This window comes from Sus scrofa, chromosome 8 (assembly GCF_054392235.1).
Source record: "Sus scrofa isolate SSC_HxYL_T2T_F1_AM1 chromosome 8, Sscrofa_HxYL_maternal_Yorkshire_Landrace_v2.0, whole genome shotgun sequence".
Taxonomy (NCBI): Eukaryota; Metazoa; Chordata; class Mammalia; order Artiodactyla; family Suidae; genus Sus; species Sus scrofa.
In genome coordinates, this window is record NC_139390.1 from 14,900,289 (window position 1) to 14,918,159 (window position 17,871).

General features: G+C 40.3%; 1 protein-coding gene and 1 long non-coding RNA gene across 5 annotated transcripts in view; both read left to right on the forward strand.

Moving 5' to 3' along the window:
- Window positions 1–17,871, forward strand: part of SLIT2 (slit guidance ligand 2) — a 384,281-nt gene that overhangs the window by 200,283 nt on the left and 166,127 nt on the right. The gene's annotated exons all lie outside the window — the stretch shown is intronic.
- On the forward strand, window positions 1,201–9,397 carry LOC146400337 (uncharacterized). The gene is made up of 2 exons (XR_014812215.1): window positions 1,201–2,157; window positions 5,676–9,397. It is a non-coding gene; the product is annotated as an uncharacterized LOC146400337 (long non-coding RNA).

Here is a 17,871-nt window from a genome sequence, read left to right on the forward strand (position 1 = left end):
ATCTCCTAGAAGAAGAGCAGTGATTCAGGGCCATTTTGTATGTCTGGGCAAGTGACTCTCTGAACAAGGATACAAAATTGGCTAGAAGGTTTTTTTTTTGGTTTTTTTTTTGTCTTTTTGCTATTTCTTTGGGCCGCTCCCGCAGCACATGGAGGTTCCAAGGCTAGGGGTCAAATCGGAGCTGCAGCCACTGGCCTACGCCAGAGCCACAGCAACGCGGGATCTGAGCCGTGTCTGCAACCTACACCACAGCTCACGGCAACGCTGGATCCTTGACCCACTGAGCAAGAGCAGGGACCAAACCTGCAACCTCATGGTTCCTAGTCGGATTCGTTAACCACTGCGCCACAACGGGAACTCCGCTAGAAGGTTTTTAATGCCAGCTTTCCTGGCAGAAGGAGAGCCTTCATAATTTATCTATAATTTATTTGCTTCTTCCTAGTTTATTCAAAGATGCTTTGTATAGTGTGATGGCTTTTAAATGATGAGAACTCACCTTTGCTTACTGTGTGTGATATGTGTTTGGAGGCTAAAATTCCTTGAATAACTGATTCTGACCAAAAAAAATCATTATTCTGATAGGTAGTTTCAGGCAAAAGTTCTCTTAACTTCACTTAGTAAGAATTTAGGATATCAAATACCTACCTAAAATTTAAATTGATGGTTAGAAAGAGTTTCAGACTCTCTTGTATATACTGCTCTGTTTTGAACTTGGGGAATTACCAATATGAAAAATACTAGCGTTCCTGAACTCCAGAGCATGGCCATCTGGAAGAGGCCGATATTGACTCTGAAAAGAATGGCATGGAGCAGACTGGGCAGCAGGCAGAGAGTTGGGAGGAAGTGGAATGGGGAAATAGGAGAAGAAAGGGCTCTTGAAAGAGGTGGGATTTCAGATCATTGGATTTCACCCTTCAAATAAGAAAAGAGCCTTGCAACTAGGGGTGAATGGATAGGACTTGGGAAGTGTTGAGAGGAAGGCATAGTCAGTAAATGGTTGGATTGGGTCATGGAAGTATGAAAGCTGGTGGGATGTAAGTGACAAGGTAAGATGAATAATTAGAGCAGGGACCTTATCGTCAGGATGTTACTCTCTTTGCATCAGAGAACCACGTAACAGAGTTGGAGAAAGAAGTAATTATACGAGGTCCATGTTAGAAAAAAAAAGTGGTGTCACAATCTATTAGATGCTTTGATTGTGGGGTGGGGGGAGATTGGAAGGAATAAACTGGAGCTGCCTGTTTAGGAAGTTAACACTAAGGTTTAGATGAAAAGTGGTAAAGCCTGACTGAAAGTAATAATGGTGGAAATGGAAAGAAGATTATAGACACAAGGAACATTTTGAGGTTATCCAAATTCTAGAAATTGAGAGCATATATATCACCTGTGGAATTTTGTCTCCATATATTCACTTAACATCTCAAAATGAACATATCCTCATATTACTAATTATTCTTGGAATGTATAACCTTAATTATTTTCTGATAGTGTGAACTAGATTTATATATCCTGCCACGTATGTTATCTCGTATTAAGCATTTAAATCATAGAAGTCCCTCTGAAGTGGTGAAACTTCATACTGTGAACGACCATTTTCTGGAATAAAGGATTAAGTATGTAAATAAACAGAATGACCTCATAGCACAAAATGCCCATTAGTTTCCCCAAAGTCATACTCTCTCCTCAACGATCTAAGTAACAACTGTGTGGTTGCTAAGGCAATTGATACTTCAATGCATGTAGCTGTCCTTCTTCCTTCCATCATATTTCCATCCCTAGAACACAGCTTGTAGAAAATCTGGAGCCCTCTCCGGTGAGGCCCACAAGGTCACCTTTTTTTTTTTTTTGGATGCACTTGCAGCATGTGGGAGTTCCCTCACCTCAGCAGCAACCTGAGCCCCTGCGATGACAATGCTGGATCCTTAACCCACTGTGCCCCAAGGGAACTCCCTGGTCACCTTTTCTAATGAAATTTCCTGGGTGTTGGGATACTCTGAATCTCAAGACCACTGCAATATGAAATCTGAAAGTGTGGTATTATTGAGAGTGCCTTGCTCACTGGGAGATTGTGCACTCCTTCTCTGAATAGTTGTCTTCTGATTTTTGTCAACATGCACCATCACATTACTTCAAATGATTTGTTTAGGAGTTCCCGTCGTGGCTCAGTGGTTAATGAATCCAACTAGGAACCATGAGGTTTCAGGTTCGATCCCTGCCCTTGCTCAGTGGGTTAAGGATCCGGTGTTGCCGTGAGCTGTGGTGTAGGTTGCAGACTCGGCTCGGATCCCGTGTTGCTGTGGCTCTGGTGTAGGCTGGCAGCTGCAGGTCCAATTTGACCCCTAGCCTTGGAACCTCCATATGCCATGGGAGCTGCCCAAGAAATGGCAAAAAGACCAAAAAAAAAAAAAAAAAAAAAACAAACAAACAAACCAAAAAAAACCAGATGATTTGTTTAGATCAAGGTTCTGCAAACTACAGGCTGTAAGACAAATCCTGCCCTTTTCCAGGTTTTATAAATAAACTCTCATTGGACCACAGCCACGCCCATTGTAGTATGTATAGTCTAAGGTTGCTTTCTCACTGCAATCACAGAATTGTAACAGAGACCATATGGCCTGCACAGTCTAAAATATTTACTGTCTGGCCTTTCCAGAGGAACTTTGCTGACCCTTGATTTAGCTGCACAATAATTGTGTTGCACTCTGTTGCTATGATCAGCAATATTTAAAATGATGAAAAACAGCTTTCTTTGTAAAAGTGGACAAAGCCTAAAAATTAGAGAGAATGTAAAATGCAAGCTATTGAATCACCTTAGCGTTAGCTACAGGGATTAATGAGGTAACATATGTAAAACATTTAGAAAATCATCTGGAATGCAGTAAGCACTTAATAAATGTTAGTGTTTTTTGTCAAGTTCACTTAGTGACCTCATGGAATTTCTTGAATTTAAATCCTCTAAGGACTCCCAAATTTATATCTCTAGCCAGCCTCTGGTCTCCAAAATCTAGACTCATTTCCCATTGCCTACCTTCACCTCCATTTGGGTGTCTGATCGACAGATTCTCTGTCTTACCGTGTGCAAAACTGGGTTCCTGGTCCTGTTTCTCAAGCCAGCTTCTCCTCCCATTTTCTCTTCTCATTAATAGCATCTTCTCCTTGCTCAAGTCCAACAACCAGGGTCATACTTGACTTCCCTCTTGAGCACATACTCCATATTCAGTCCTCGAGCAAATCCTATTAGGTCTACATTCAAAATATATCCAGAATCTCGCCACTTTTCATTATCTCCATTGCTTGGTTCAAGCTGCCTACATCACTCACTTGGTTATCAGAATAACCTCTTAACTGGCTTTTCAGTTTCCACTTTACTTCTTTTCTGATGCAAGCAGCTGCCTGAATGATCCTGTTTAAATATAAGTTAGACCACATCATCTCCTCTGCAGTGGTCAGCGCTGCAGTGGCCTCCAGGAAGCTTCGTGGCTTAATCATGGGTCTACTAGTCCCTACCTTATCTTGACTCCCACAGCCTCTCGGGGATCTCCTTCCTACACTTCTTACCTGCTCAGTCTGCTCAGAAGCACCTGCCTGCTTGTTGTTACGATGGTATGTCAGGGGTATTTCCACCTCAGGGCCTTTGCACTTGCTGCTCTCTCTGCCTGGTGTCTTCTTCCCCCAGTTAGCCACACAGCTTGCTGCCTCCTTCGTATCCTATATAAATCTTTTTCTGATTTCATTGATGCAGGCAAGAGTATATAACATTTTATTCCGTCATCCCTTACTTCATAGTTTGCTTCCCGTCTCTGTTTTCCCCCAGAGTTTCTTATCATCTGACATAGTGTATTGTTTACTCATCTGCCATCATCTGTCTTCTTTCACTAGGATGTTAGCTCTGTGAGCATTAAGTCTTAGTAATAGCTATTACCCATAAGCTAAGCCCAGCTGCACATAAAAGGTGCTTAAGGTATACTGTTGAATGAAGTGTTATTTTCCTCCTCATTTACAAAGCTACCATATACTGAGTACTAACTGTGTGTGAGGCACAGTGCTGAGGTATTATTTCTATCTTATAGGTGAGGCTCACGGAGGCTTAAATGACTTGTTTGAGGTCAACGTATTAATTTGCTAGAACTGCTGTAGCAAAATATAACAAATGGTATGGCTTAAACAGCAGAAGTGCATTGTCTTCCAGATCTGGAAGCCTAAAGTTGCAGGTGTCAGCAGGGCTGGTTCCTTCTGAGGGCTGTGCCTCTTGCCCTAGTTTCTGGTGCTGGCGATCCTTGATCCTCTAAGTCCTTGGCTTGTAGGAGCATCATCCCATCTCTGCCTTCACCATGTGACATTCTGTGTGCAGCTGTCTCAGTGCCCAAACTTCCACCTTTTCTAAGGACCCCAGTTGTATCGGATGAGGGCCCATCCTCACAATCTCCTTTTGACTCCATCACTTCTGTAAAAATCCTAACTCCAAATAAGGTCACATTCTGAGGTCCTGGGAATTAGGACTTCAACATAGGAAGAGGAACACAGTTCAACCCCTAACAGCCATTCATTTCACTAATAGAGGGGCTTTGATTCAAACTTGCATTACAAAGCTCACCATGTACCAATAACTACATCCATTTACGTGCATATTTATATAATCCCAACTTTGTGCTGTGGACTCTGCTAGGCACTGTAGATAAATAGAGTTCAGCCCCTGCCCTTGAGAAACTCACCGCAAAGCAGGAGAGAAAGGTGTAAAGTTAAGACCTATGGCTTAAAAACTCACAGAAAACAGCTCACCTGCCATTTTTTATTATATGGAGCTTTCCATCTATTAGCTTTATTTTGCCAAAGCCTTCTAATGAAATAGTTTTACCATTTAATTTAATTGTCAGTGGGGTTGCCAGCCGTGCAATTAATTGATAAAAGTTCCAGCGATGAAATTTCGCTTTGGAAAGCAGTCTGCTATATCTTTATATACCATTAAATTCAATCATATGCTTGTCATCCTGGCAGAACATCTTGATATCCTGGAAGAAACATGGTTGGGGAGGTTAAAAAAAAATATTGTCAGTACCACACCGTAGGGTTTCCAAATACAAATGTTAGCATGATGGGGTTACGCCGATACATCATTTGGTTGCATCTCCCTGGAGTTGAAACTACATCTGGGCTTGGCAAGGATGCATTATCACCAGTCAGAGGGCAAACTGTATGTCAGTCTCCCAAAGAAGATATATAGTCTTGTGTCCTATTAGGATTGGATATGCTTATGTTGCAGACTTTAAATCAATTTCTGAGACCTTTCTACAGATGTTGACTGCTGCGGGTTGGTAAATAGCATAGTGTATTGTGAACTTCAGCTGAGGCGTCCAGCCTAAGAAAACACAGAAATATGGGGCAGTAGAAAACAACACAAAGAATAAAACAGGGACTGCGCAAAATTCACCCAAATGGTCTCACGGTTAATGACATCTTTTAAATAATCTTCCCGCTGAGGTTGAAGTTGCCGTTTTCTCAGATTGATGCAGAATCTTTGCGACTTTTTTTTTCTTTTCTTTTTTTGGTCTTCTTAGTCCCGTATCCGTGGCATATGGAGGTTTCAGAGTAGGGGTCGAATCTGAGCTGTAGCTGCTGGCCTGCACCACAGCCACAGCAACATGGGATCTGAGCTATGTCTGCAGCCTACACCACAGCTCATGGCAACACCAGATCCCCGACCCACTGAGTGAGGCCAGGGATCAAACCTGTGTCCTCATGGATGGCAGTCAGGTTCATTAACTGCTGAGCCACAATGGGAACTCCAGAATCTTTGTGACTTTTAAATTCTCCAAGTTTCTTATGTGGCCTTTATCATTTGATGTGGACTGGATTTATTTGTAAAGTGCATTGTATGCCAATATTGAGAAATCTTTTGTTTCTTCAGTGTTCAACTAAAACACATTTAATTATTCTCTAATGTTTGGGGAAGTGGGTAGGCATAATTTTTAGCAAATTGACCAGTGAAGGGGTTAGAATGAAACAGACAAAGCCAGACCTTTACAGTACATTTTAGCTTCTCTGAACACCTGAGCACAGATGTTTCCCTACACTTAAAATGCTGTTGCACCCTTGACTAAAACATCTAACTTTAACAAGATTTTTACCTAGGGCCGCAACAGGATTGATTGGAAATGGTGACGCTTCTGTATGAAAAAAAATGCTCTTCCTAAAAAACAAATGTTTAATTAGTAGGCAATATGATTTATTTTATTTTATTTTACTTTTTGCTTTTTAGGGCCATACATGCAGCATATGGAAGTTCCCAGCCTAGGGGTTGAATTGGAGCTACAGCTGCTGACCTACGCCACAGCCATAGCAATGCCAGATCTGAGCCGCATCTGTGACCTACACCACAGCTCACGGCAATGCCGAATCCTTAACTCACTGAGCAAGGCCAGGGATCGAACCCTCATCCTCATGGATGCTAATCGGGTTCGTTAACCACTGAGCCATGAAGGGAACTCCCGGCAGTATGATTTTAATTTGGACTTTAAATCCCCTCTTCTCCGTGAGGAGCTGGTAAAAACCTGTGGTGGTCAGTGCAGCAGAGGGTGGGCTGTCCTGGTCCATGTGGATGCTCTTCTTTTCGGTCTGGGTTTGATATCCTTCACTGATGCCTTTTTCACTGATAGGTTTTGTGCCTTATACACAAGTGACCATTACCTTACATCAGGTCTCTATACCTCTTGCAAAGAATATTCAATCTTTTGTTTAAACTTGGCTCAAATGCAGTTTGTTTGTTTGTTTTTGGGGTTGCATTCCCCCGCCCCTGCATGCAGAAGTTCCAGGGTTAGGGATGGAACCCAAGTCACAGCAGTGACAATGCCAGATCCTTAACCACTAGGCCACTAGGGAACTCCCCAAATGCAGTTTTAATACAGCCAACAGCATAAAAGTTGATTTTATGCTGCTGATAACTGAGGACCCTGCTGCTTCATCCAAATTTACATATTTATTTCCTCTCTCTCTCTCTACCCCTCCCTTCTCTCTCACACACACATACAAACAGGCACTCACACAAATACACAACATGCGCACATACACATCCATATGTGTTCTTCATGTCTCAAGTTAGAGATGCTATAGCAGCTGAGTGTTGCTTAAAAGAGAGGGTGTTCCAAGGTGCAGGAAGAGCTTCTTAACAGGGTGGCCTCCCTGCCACGAGTCGCTGTGATCATTCCTTTATAGTTTATCAAATACTCCATCACCTATTGCTCAGCTCAGAATTTTACTTGTTAACCAGTTTGTTTCCACGCTCTGTTAAGGACCATAAAGTACTTTACTGAGAAACATATTTCCTAGGTAATTATTATGTCCTGGTCATAATTTAGCCTCGTTAGAGAATCCAACTCATACTTTAAGATCATTTTAATAAAATGAGACCATAATAATAATAATACTGTCAAGCCAAGGATTCCATCCAGGTATGCAGACATCACTCTGCACAAACAGAGAAAGAAAACTGCAAACGTGATAGTTGTGGGTGGGGAGGAGGATGGTTGGGAAAAGGCAAAGTGGGTGGAGACGGGGGTCTTAATGAGCTCATGGTTCCTCAGTGGAGAAAGGAGGTGTGTGCAGGGTGGGGGGGCCCAGGGAGACAGGGCGGTTGTACAGAGGCACCCAGACAAGTGGGGGGAGGCAGAGTGTGTTAGGAAGGGGGATCAGTTTCATGGAAAGTGTGGAGTTTGGATGACATGAACCTGGAAAAGTAGGAAGATCACGTCACAGATTTCAAAAGCTCTGCACGGTAGAAAGAGGTGCCTCCCTTTGTGTTTTAAAAAAGTTAAGGATCCATTGGAGAGAGTATTAGGCTGTTAGCAGCATCTTCATGTTCACTGTGAGATCTGTCTTGAAAGTGGAGAAGAAACCTTAGGAAGCTTTGCTGTATTCCCAAAGAACGCCATGAAATTTCCTCTTGGGCTTCATGTCGACTTCATATTTTTCTAGGGCATGTTTAGGCAGGTTACAGATTGAGGGTTTTTCAGATGTGAGAAGGCTGAGGGAAATAAATGAAAGGGAACGTTTTGCTAATAACATATCGAAATAGAAAAAGGCTACTTTTCTTTGCTCCAGTAGTTTAGAAGTGACTAAAATAAGTCACGTGAATACGAGTCTTAGAAGTGAATAGAATTTTGTGTCTCATAGGTCATATCATGCCTGGGAAATCTTCAAGTTCCTTATAGCAATATATCAGAGAATGCAGTGGCATTTTCCCTGTACTCTGTTCCCATTATTTGTGCATGCACATACACAGCTTCGGTGATTAGAAAGTCTTTTATTAAAAGATGAACCATCAAAAAGGGCTCAGAGGATTCACTTGGATGTTTTTTTAAAGAGCTACTGAAATTTTGACTTGCATTTTACTGTGTGCAGACACAAACAGATAAGATTTAATTTCTTTCCACGTGAGAGATAGCTGCCTTTTTGGAAAAGGCCTAAAATATTTCTCGAGGACAGAACCTTGAAGACTCAAGGTTCAAGAGATTGGTGCTTTAGGGGACAAAGGCATGGAAGTGATACATTTTCTCATAACGTTTAAATGCATTTTGGTCCAAGCCGATAACTTTTTGCTCAAGGCGCTTGCATGGATCAGTCATTCATTCATTCATCACACGTTTATTCAACCATGGCTAAAATATCAGCTCTTGGGGAAGGACAGGAGACAAGCTAAAAAAGAAACTAAAAATGTATTTTGGAACTAGATTACCAAGTGTTTGTTGAACACTTACTATGTCTTGGTGATGGAAGTAGTGTGTTCTAGAAGTCATCCTGGAATATATGAAAGCTTATGTATTCATATTATATATTCCTGAAATTTTGAAAGTAGATGACTTTGGGGGGAGGCATAAATTAGGAGGATGGGGTTAACGTATACACACTACTGTGTGTAAAATAGATGACCAACAAGGACCTACTGTTTAGCAGAGGGAGGTCTGCTCGATGTTCTATAATAACCTATATGGGAAAAGAATCAGATAAATGTTATATATTAGTTTATATAAAACTAAATCACTATGCTATACACCTGAATCTAATACAACATTGTAAATCAACTATACTTCCATTCAACAAAGAAAGTAGAACTCCTGGAGTTCCCGTTGGGCACAGTGGTTAACGAATCCAACTAAGAACCATGAGGTTGTGGGTTCAAGCCCTGCCCTTGCTCAGTGGGTTAAGGATCCGGCGTTGCCGTGAGCTGTGATGTGGGTCACAGACGTGGCTCGGATCCCATGTTGCTGTGGCTCTGGCATAGGCCGGTGGCTACAGCTCCGATTCGACCCCTAGCCTGGGAACCTCCATGTGCCGCAGAAGCGGCCCTAGAAAAGGTAAAAAGACAAAAAAAAAAAAAAAAAAAAAAGAAAGAAAGAAAAGAAAATAGAACTCCCACGTCATTATGTAATGGTTTCTCTGGAGAAGAATAAAACGTGAGGTTGAGATGGAGTACTCAATGTGGCAAGAGAGGACCAGGGGACACAGATATTTAAGGAGGACAGAAAAGTCAAAAATGGCAGATGCTGGGCTGAAGCATCTTTTTTTTGGTGGGGGGCTTTTTAGGGCTGCACTCATGGCATGTGGAAGTTCCCAGGCTAGGGATCAAATTGGAGCTACAGCTGCCAGCCTATGCCACAGCCACAGCAATGCGGGATCCAAGCCCCGTCTGTGACCCACACACCAGCTCATAGTAACACCAGATCCCCAACCCACTGAGCAAGGCCAGGGATCAAACCCACATCCTCATGGATACCAGTAGGATTCATTTCCACTGGGCCACAATGGTAATGCCCCTGAAGCATCCATTGGTTTGACAGTGACAACACCATTTGACTCTCAATAAGAAGGCGGGTTCAGCACAGCTGGGAAAGGTCTGTATTGAAGTGAGACACGGGATGTTATCCTCAGAAATGAGGAGAAATTGGGCAAGGACCACTGTGGGCACAGCTACATTGATCAGTGTGGAAAGAGAAGGAAGGGAACATTCTCCAGAGGGCTCAGCGAATTAGAAGACAAACTTACTTTCCTAGATTCAGGAGGCTAAGTGTAGGGTGGGAAATGAAAAGAATGATCAAGTGGCCTAGTCCTGCCAAGTGCCATTGTGACAAATGGAAAAGGACAGAATGAGCTCAGGTCAGAAGGACTGAGGGGGTGGGGGGTGGGGACACTGAAAGTGAAAATATAAATGTGCAGTGATCCACGTTTTACTGTTTTATTCTTATTCCTCTGTTTTCCCTAAAAGTTGACTTTAAAAAATAAAATTTCAACTCAACTGAATGTATTTAGATATTTAAATGTAACCGTCATGTGGGTTTTCCTGCAGCTATAATACCTTTCCTCATAGGTGGGGTTCCTTGTACCTAGGCTCTGGGTCAGACACACCTATGTTAGAATCCTAGCATCAGCTATATAACTCAGGAGGGTTCATGCATCACTGTATTTTTTAGAATAAGCAATAATATAGCAGAGGATAGTCCAGCACCACTTGAGTATATAAATGCTTGCTATTGTCATTGTCATTTTTATCACTATTTTTAATAATGTTATTTGGGATTAGCAAAAACAAACTTCTGTATATAAAATAGATAAACAGCAAGGTCCTACTATGTATATAGCACAGTGAGCTATAGTCAATATCCTATAATAAATCATAATGGAAAAGAATATGAAAAATACTGTGTATATATATATATATGTGTAACTTTACACCAGAAACTAGCACAACATTGTAAATCAACTATGCTTCAATTAAAAAAAAATAGAGCCATTCCCATTGTGGCTCAGTGGGTTAAGAACCTGGCATAGTGTCCGTGAGGATGCATGTTTTCCTTTTTTTTTTTTTTCTTTTTTTAATGATTTTTATTTTTTCCATTTCAGTTGATTTACAGTGTTCTGTCAATGCAAGTTTGATCCCTAGCCTCACTCAGTGGGTTAAGAATCTGGCATTGCTGCAAAAAGCTGCGACATAGATCACAAATGTGTCTCAGATCTGGTGTGGCCATGGCTGTGGCCAATGCCTGCAGCTGCAGCTCCAATTCAACCCCCAGCCTGGGAACTTCCATATGCCACAAGTGTGGCCCTAAAAAGAAAAAAAAAAATAGAACTTGCTTTTTAATTTTATATTTAAGAGAAAACTTCTTTAAAGTCTCTTAGCCGGCCAGTTTCTCAGTTCTATGCCTTGACCTTCTGCTGCATCCAAACACCTTGTTAATTGTCAGCCCCACGTCTCCCCTGACGCTCCCTCTAATGCTCTGAGGCTACCCACCTCTGCACTTGCATGTCTCCATAACATCCTTTCAGTTTACTTGCATTCTCTCCAGATATCCTAACCTTGCTTTCTTTGTATTTCCCATAGCATCAGCCCTATTATTTGGGCACAAAATAAGGGTCCCATCCATATCCAGTGCCTCAGAGGGAGCTGGGCTGGGGTTATCGACTAATGCGCTGGCAACACTGGTGAACCTCAGCCTGCTCATGGTCACATCGCTTTCCTCCATCCTCCTTGCCCCTCTCCTGGCCATTAATGCAGCAAGCTCTGTGCCCAACCCTATTATTCAATTATCTGCTATTAAAATGATAAATTGGTTTCTGCTTCAATAATTCAAAGTGCCTGAAGACTACTCTTTTCAGAATGTTATTTTTATATGGAGGTGTTACTTTAAAAGGAGATATTTCTTACCTAAGCATCCTGGTTTCAAGAATGTACTGTTTATTTCTCTTACTAATTTGGATCTTTTTAAAAAAGGTATTTTATACAATGTTTAAAATTAAGGGTATTTTCCACAAGTAAGAGCTGTGGGGATGTTTATTGATCATTATCAAACATGTTAAAAAAGGATTTACATAGAATCAAGAGACTGAAAGGGGCTTATGCCAACTCTTCTCATTGTGATATTGACATTTCTTCTCCAGGTTATTGTTTTCATCCTGTTACAACGTCCTCTTTTTACTGCTATTCTGTTAGCAGCAACACACTTTACCACAGAGGATTTATTAGGGTCTGTACTTCATGCACCAGCTACAAACATGTGGATGACCTTGAGGTTGTGCCTATGTGTATTTTTCCAGGATCAGGTCCACAGATTTTGTGAGCGTTTCCAAGGGTTCTGAGTTCCTTTTCCCCCCTAAAATATAAGTGGGAAGGACCCCTCACTTCTCTAAAATTAGTTTCAAACACAAGTTCTACCACTTACTTGCTTTGCAGTCTTGGATGAGTGGAGCAACTCTCTAACCTCAGTTTCCTTAAGGATGCCAAGTGGGCTAAAGGAAACAAAATATGCAAAGCCCCAGCCCATTGTGGTTGCTTCCTGCGTGCTGTGGAGACTTCTTCCTTCTTGTCTAAAAGTCATCATTCCCACTGTAGCATGGCTCTAACTCATTCATCATCAGAGACAGAAACCAGCTGCTCACGTCTCCGTGCATAACAACTGTCTGTGTGCTTAAAGTACTTAAGCAAACCCTTGCCTCCTTAACCACGGGTTAATTCCCTTGACCCTTCTTCGTAGCCAGTTGTCAGATGGGAATTTTCTCCGTGGTTTGCCCACTTAAGGCATGTGTCTCTGGAGGCGAGCGGTTGAAGGGGGAAGCCGGTGTTATAAACAGCAGGGCTGAGCCTTGAGCTTGGGTTCTTGTGTTTCTGGGGTAGCCCCAATTGTTTCTGCAATAAAGGAAGGATCAACCCAATAGGATGTTGCATGGTTCCCATCAGCCCTGCACACCACTTCCACCTGGAAATGGGGAGTGTGCATGAGGAAGTGCTACTTTTTAATGGATGGATAATGAAGAAGAAAGAATGTAGCAGTGATAGTGGAAGAGGTCTGGAAAAAGTGTTTGAAATTGTATCCAGGACTTCCAGCCAGTCTGGAGCCAAGAAAAGCCAAAACTCAGTATGCAAAACGAACCATTCAAATCTCCCTTTCCTTCCTGTCAGAAATGCATCAGGCAGCTTTTAAAAGCGAGGGCTTTACAATTGCAAATTGCAAATTAAGAACAGATAAGATATGTTATTTAAATGAATCGATGATGCTTCAAAAAGGCCCCTTGGCATGTTTATCTGATCAAATAGTTAACTAAATTCTAGATGCAAAATATTACAATCTTGAATTTAAGATCAGCTACTCATATTATTAAAACTGTAAGTACAGAGGGTAAATAGGTAATTCCTTCCAATAAATGGTGTTCAGAACATCCAGCCGACGCCCAGCTCTTTTACTGTATCAAAGGAGATAACGTAGATGAAAATATCTTATACATTTTTAGGTTTTGGTCTGATGTGTTGTTAATAATTTTCCCAGAACAAAGGCAGTAGAAAAGTTAGAGACAGAACCTGGGAGCCCATGATGTATGAGAATTGCTACAGGACAGAATCAGAGGTGGCCCTCCTGAAAGCTTGCTCAAAGGAGGTGGCTTTGCAGAAAGAAACGCTATTCTTCGGCAGGTCATCCTTTGGACACAAAATATTGATCTCCTTTTGTTAGTCACATATTATCTATAAGATTCTGACTTCTATGACCATTAATAAAGCCCCCAGGTTTCTTGGCAACACCTTTTAAGCCCAGCAGTTTTCCTTGTCAGATGGGAAGACAGCACATTCTATAAGGAGCCAGAGCCCACAGAGAGAGAGAGATCTGCTCCTCTTGTGAGCAAGGGAGAAGGGGCCAGGCAGATGCAGCGGTCCAAGAAAGATCCAGAGGTTCTTGCTGGGCGCACTGGTGATCAGTTGTGAGTTGCATCATGGGTAACATGAGTCAGAGCAGCTGGAGTAGCTTTAATTCACAAGATCCCATTTTTAAAATCTACTTAAGGTTATCTTTATCGTAACATGACTCTTGTTGGAATCCCAACATTCTTTTTTGATTTGGGGAGAAAAGTTGGTGCTAATCTATAAGACATTCTCGTGGGAGGGTGCCGTCTCCTGTGTTTCATGGGAAGAAGTGGTTGCAAACGGCTGATGAAAGCCAACAGGTACGTGCTCGTCTTGCAGGAGAGAGAGCCAGAAGAAGGGTCTCTCCCTCTCTCTCTCCTCTCTCTCTTTCTCCCTCTCTCCCCCCAACCTCCACACACACTCTCTCTCTCACACACTCATGATCAGTAAAACAGAAAATGAATTCAGAAGCAATTATTTCACAATAGCAATAAAGTGAGAATTGTTTTTTTAGCCACTCGACTCACTAGATAAAAGAAGGGAGTGGGAAATAGTATTGGAGGAATCCACAAATATCTCCCAAAGAAAAGATGTTAAGAATGAATCTGAAGAAAGAGAAAAAAGAAATGGAAATTTTATAGGCTGGGATTTTACCAAGCCTATACCCACACGGTCACATTTTGGAGCCCAGAAATAACACGAGTAAATCTATATCTACTTAACTGGCCATCTGTTGTCTTTCTGAGAGACTTGAGAAACCTATGTCTTTCCTGTTCTTTCAAAAATAGTCACTGATATTGATGTGCTAATAATGCATTAGTTTAATGGCACTAAATATCCTGGTTGTGTGTTAAATAGTCTGTACTTTTATGTGATCCAATAGCCATAGTTGTTTAAGCAACCTAGAGTGTGATTTTTTAAGGACTGCTTTTTCTTTGGGAGGCACAGGAAAAGAATATTCCAGTTATCCCTAGGAGGGATTTCTGTTTTGATTTATGTATTGGATTATGAAGATTCACTGCTTTTCTTGAATATTACTTCAGTTGCTTTTCATTGTTATTATTAGTAGCAGTGACAATAGTGATAGTCTATATGCTAAAGGACTGAAAGAAATCTAGGTAGGAGCATTTGGAAGCTTAGTTTTGTTTTTGACTCATTCTTGCTATTTTTTTTATTTTTTGGGAAACTTTGTTCATAGGGGATTGTTAAATATTTCCATCCAGTCACATTACTTGAAAAGGAGAGACAATGTATGTTTCATTCTACTGTACTGTTTTCTAATATACAGAGAGAAAACGTTTTTTAATTTTGATTTTCTTTAAAAAAAAAAGGAGTACATCAATAATACAAATATTATCTAGACTATTAAGGAATTAAAAATAATTGATAAACAGAAACTAGACATGTTACAAGGAAAAACAAAAGAGGTATGACTGTATTTAACTTTAAAAATAAAATTATCGATGCTGTTTATAACTAATGCTAAAAAAATTAAAAAACAATCTGGAGCCCACTGCTCTGATTTATTTTAGGATTGACAGCTTAATGTTTTTATCTGAATTCCTGAAAACATCACTTGAAATGTTTCACCTACCAAGAATATAGTCAGTAACTGAGAACCTGTAACCTTTTTTTCAGAATCATCAACTTAAGTTTTCCTGGGAGAAGAAAAGTATCTTTGATATATTCTAAACTTGATCATAATGGTTGGGCCACTGGATCTTCACCATATGTCACTACTACTTGTTTTTATCTCTAGCAGACCATTAGAGACTCATGCCACTTTAGTCACTCTGTACATAAAATGCAAGTGATCTTACTTTCCTTTTCTAAGTGATGCTACAAGAATGAATATAAAATCCCATCAAGCTGACTGAGCCATGTGGACGCTCTATAGCATTGGGCTACATTTCATACAATGGGACATTAAAAACCGAGCATCACAAAATCATTTTATATTTTGGAATTTCATATTTTACACCATCTTTTAGATACTTACAGCTTGATTCTCTTTTGTTCTACCTGAATTTCTTAGAGCACGCATCCCTCTACTTAATCAGAAAGAGCAAATGATAACCATTAGGATGGGAGGAACCTGGAAGTGTCATTTCATCCCAACCCCTAAGGAACTGTCAGAAAACATACAGCTCATTCCAGATGGAGGAGACCAAATCCTATTTTCAAAGATCTGCTCTACAGAAAAACATGTACCTATATTTCTGATGAGGGAAAACTTTGTTCCAGCTAGATTTGAAAATTTCATTAATTATACAAATATACAAGTATGATTTTTTACTCCTTTCTAATTTTAGCATACTTCTCTGCTGAGTCAAAATGTTATGAAGAATTGCTCTAAAGTACTTGCTCATTAAGTGTTCAGAAAAGTCATATTCTAATATTTGAATTAGAATTTTACATCTTCTGGTAACAAGTGAAAACTGTGCTGTGTATTTTCACAATTTATATCTAGTCAATTACAGTTCCTGAATCCATATTTGGGGAGAAGTTAACTTGGGTAACAAAAGAAAAAGAAAAAAGAGAGACTCCAGTGTTTGTCTAACAATATTATATTCCAGAAAAAAGTTAAAAATTCATATTCAGCCAAAACAGAAGAATGAGAATATTAAAATATTACTCACCCATAAAAAGAATGCATTTCTGCCATTTCCCACGACATGGATGACCCTAGAGAATATTATGCTTGGGAAAGAAAGTCACAGATAAAAACAAATACTGCATTATATCATTTATATGTGAAATCTAAAAAATAATGCAAATGAATGTATATGCAAAACTGAAACACACTCATAGTTACAGAAAACAAACTAGTGGTTACCAAAGGGAAGAGGGAAGGGGGATAAGAAAAAAATAGGAGTTGGGCTTAAGAGATATAAACTACTATACATAAAATAGATAAGCGACAGGAATGTATTGTATAGCACAGAGAATTATAGCCATTATCTTGTAATAACTTTTAATGGAGGAAAATATAAAAATAGTGAATACTATGTGGTACACCTGAAAGTAATATATCGCAAATCATCTATACTTCAAAAAAGAATATTAAAATAATTCAGGTTTGTGGGTATGTCTACAAATACACATCTTTTTAAAACCTCCACAGAAGTTATGTTTTTCTTTAATTTTAAGTCACCTAGCAGCGTTAGCCTAGACATAGGTCACTGGTGTGACATAGGTCACAGTGCCAGCTTTGCTGCTCACTCACCCATCCCAGAGGAACTTCACCTCTGTTACATTCCTGAAGTTCAGCCCACTGTCAGCAACCTGTCACTCTGTCCCGCTTTCCAATATGACACATGTGACTTTCTCTGTGGGGGATAAATCAAACCCCCACATTTTTTTCCCAAATTTTGAGGTAATGGTTTCTTTGGAATTAATCCATCATCTTTTATTTTTTTTAAATCTCAGGTAGTGCAGACAGTGCTTCCTTTGCAAATGGTCCCTTTGTTCCCTGCTAATGTAATGCAACTAAAAGAAATTCTACAATCAGAAAAGGATATATTGAATTTAATTAAGATGTATAAAAATTTCCAAGATCTTGTAAATAGAAAACTATTCATACTTGGTAGGTTAAATTTCCTGCCAATGCACACACAAATGATATGTGTGTTGGAACTATTTTATCAATGAATTTTCATCACAAAGATACACTATGAGACTAAGAACTGCACCCATATGTGAGCCCTGAATCTTCTGTGGCTAATTCTCTGTGTATAATAACTAAGCTGAGTGTAGGCATATATCATTTTATGCAGCGCTTTTGTAGCAAATTGATTTAAGTGCCTTTTTGGAGCAGTTGTGGGCAGAATTGATTCAGTGGCCAATAGATTGACTTACACAGCACAATTGTGTCTGGGTTTATTCTGGCATCTAAATAGTTTTAAGCAAGTGGATCGGTCAGTAGTGTTGGAGTAAGTTCTCCATCAGCTTAGACTGTGAAATGCCGTTGACGTACATTATTAAAAGAGATTCAGTGAAGTACTGTGGGTTCAAATGCCCGTTGACAGCTGGCAAAGGAAAAACAAACAAACAAACCAAGTGTTTGAGATGCATTAGAAATTTTGAAGTAAATGTTGTCTCCTTGTAAAGGTGTAACCTGACATGGTCAAAGTAGAATTGACCAGAAGATCTAATTGCCAAACTTTGCGTCCCAAGATAAAGCCACGACGTTACAAAGTGGATAGGTGTGGATG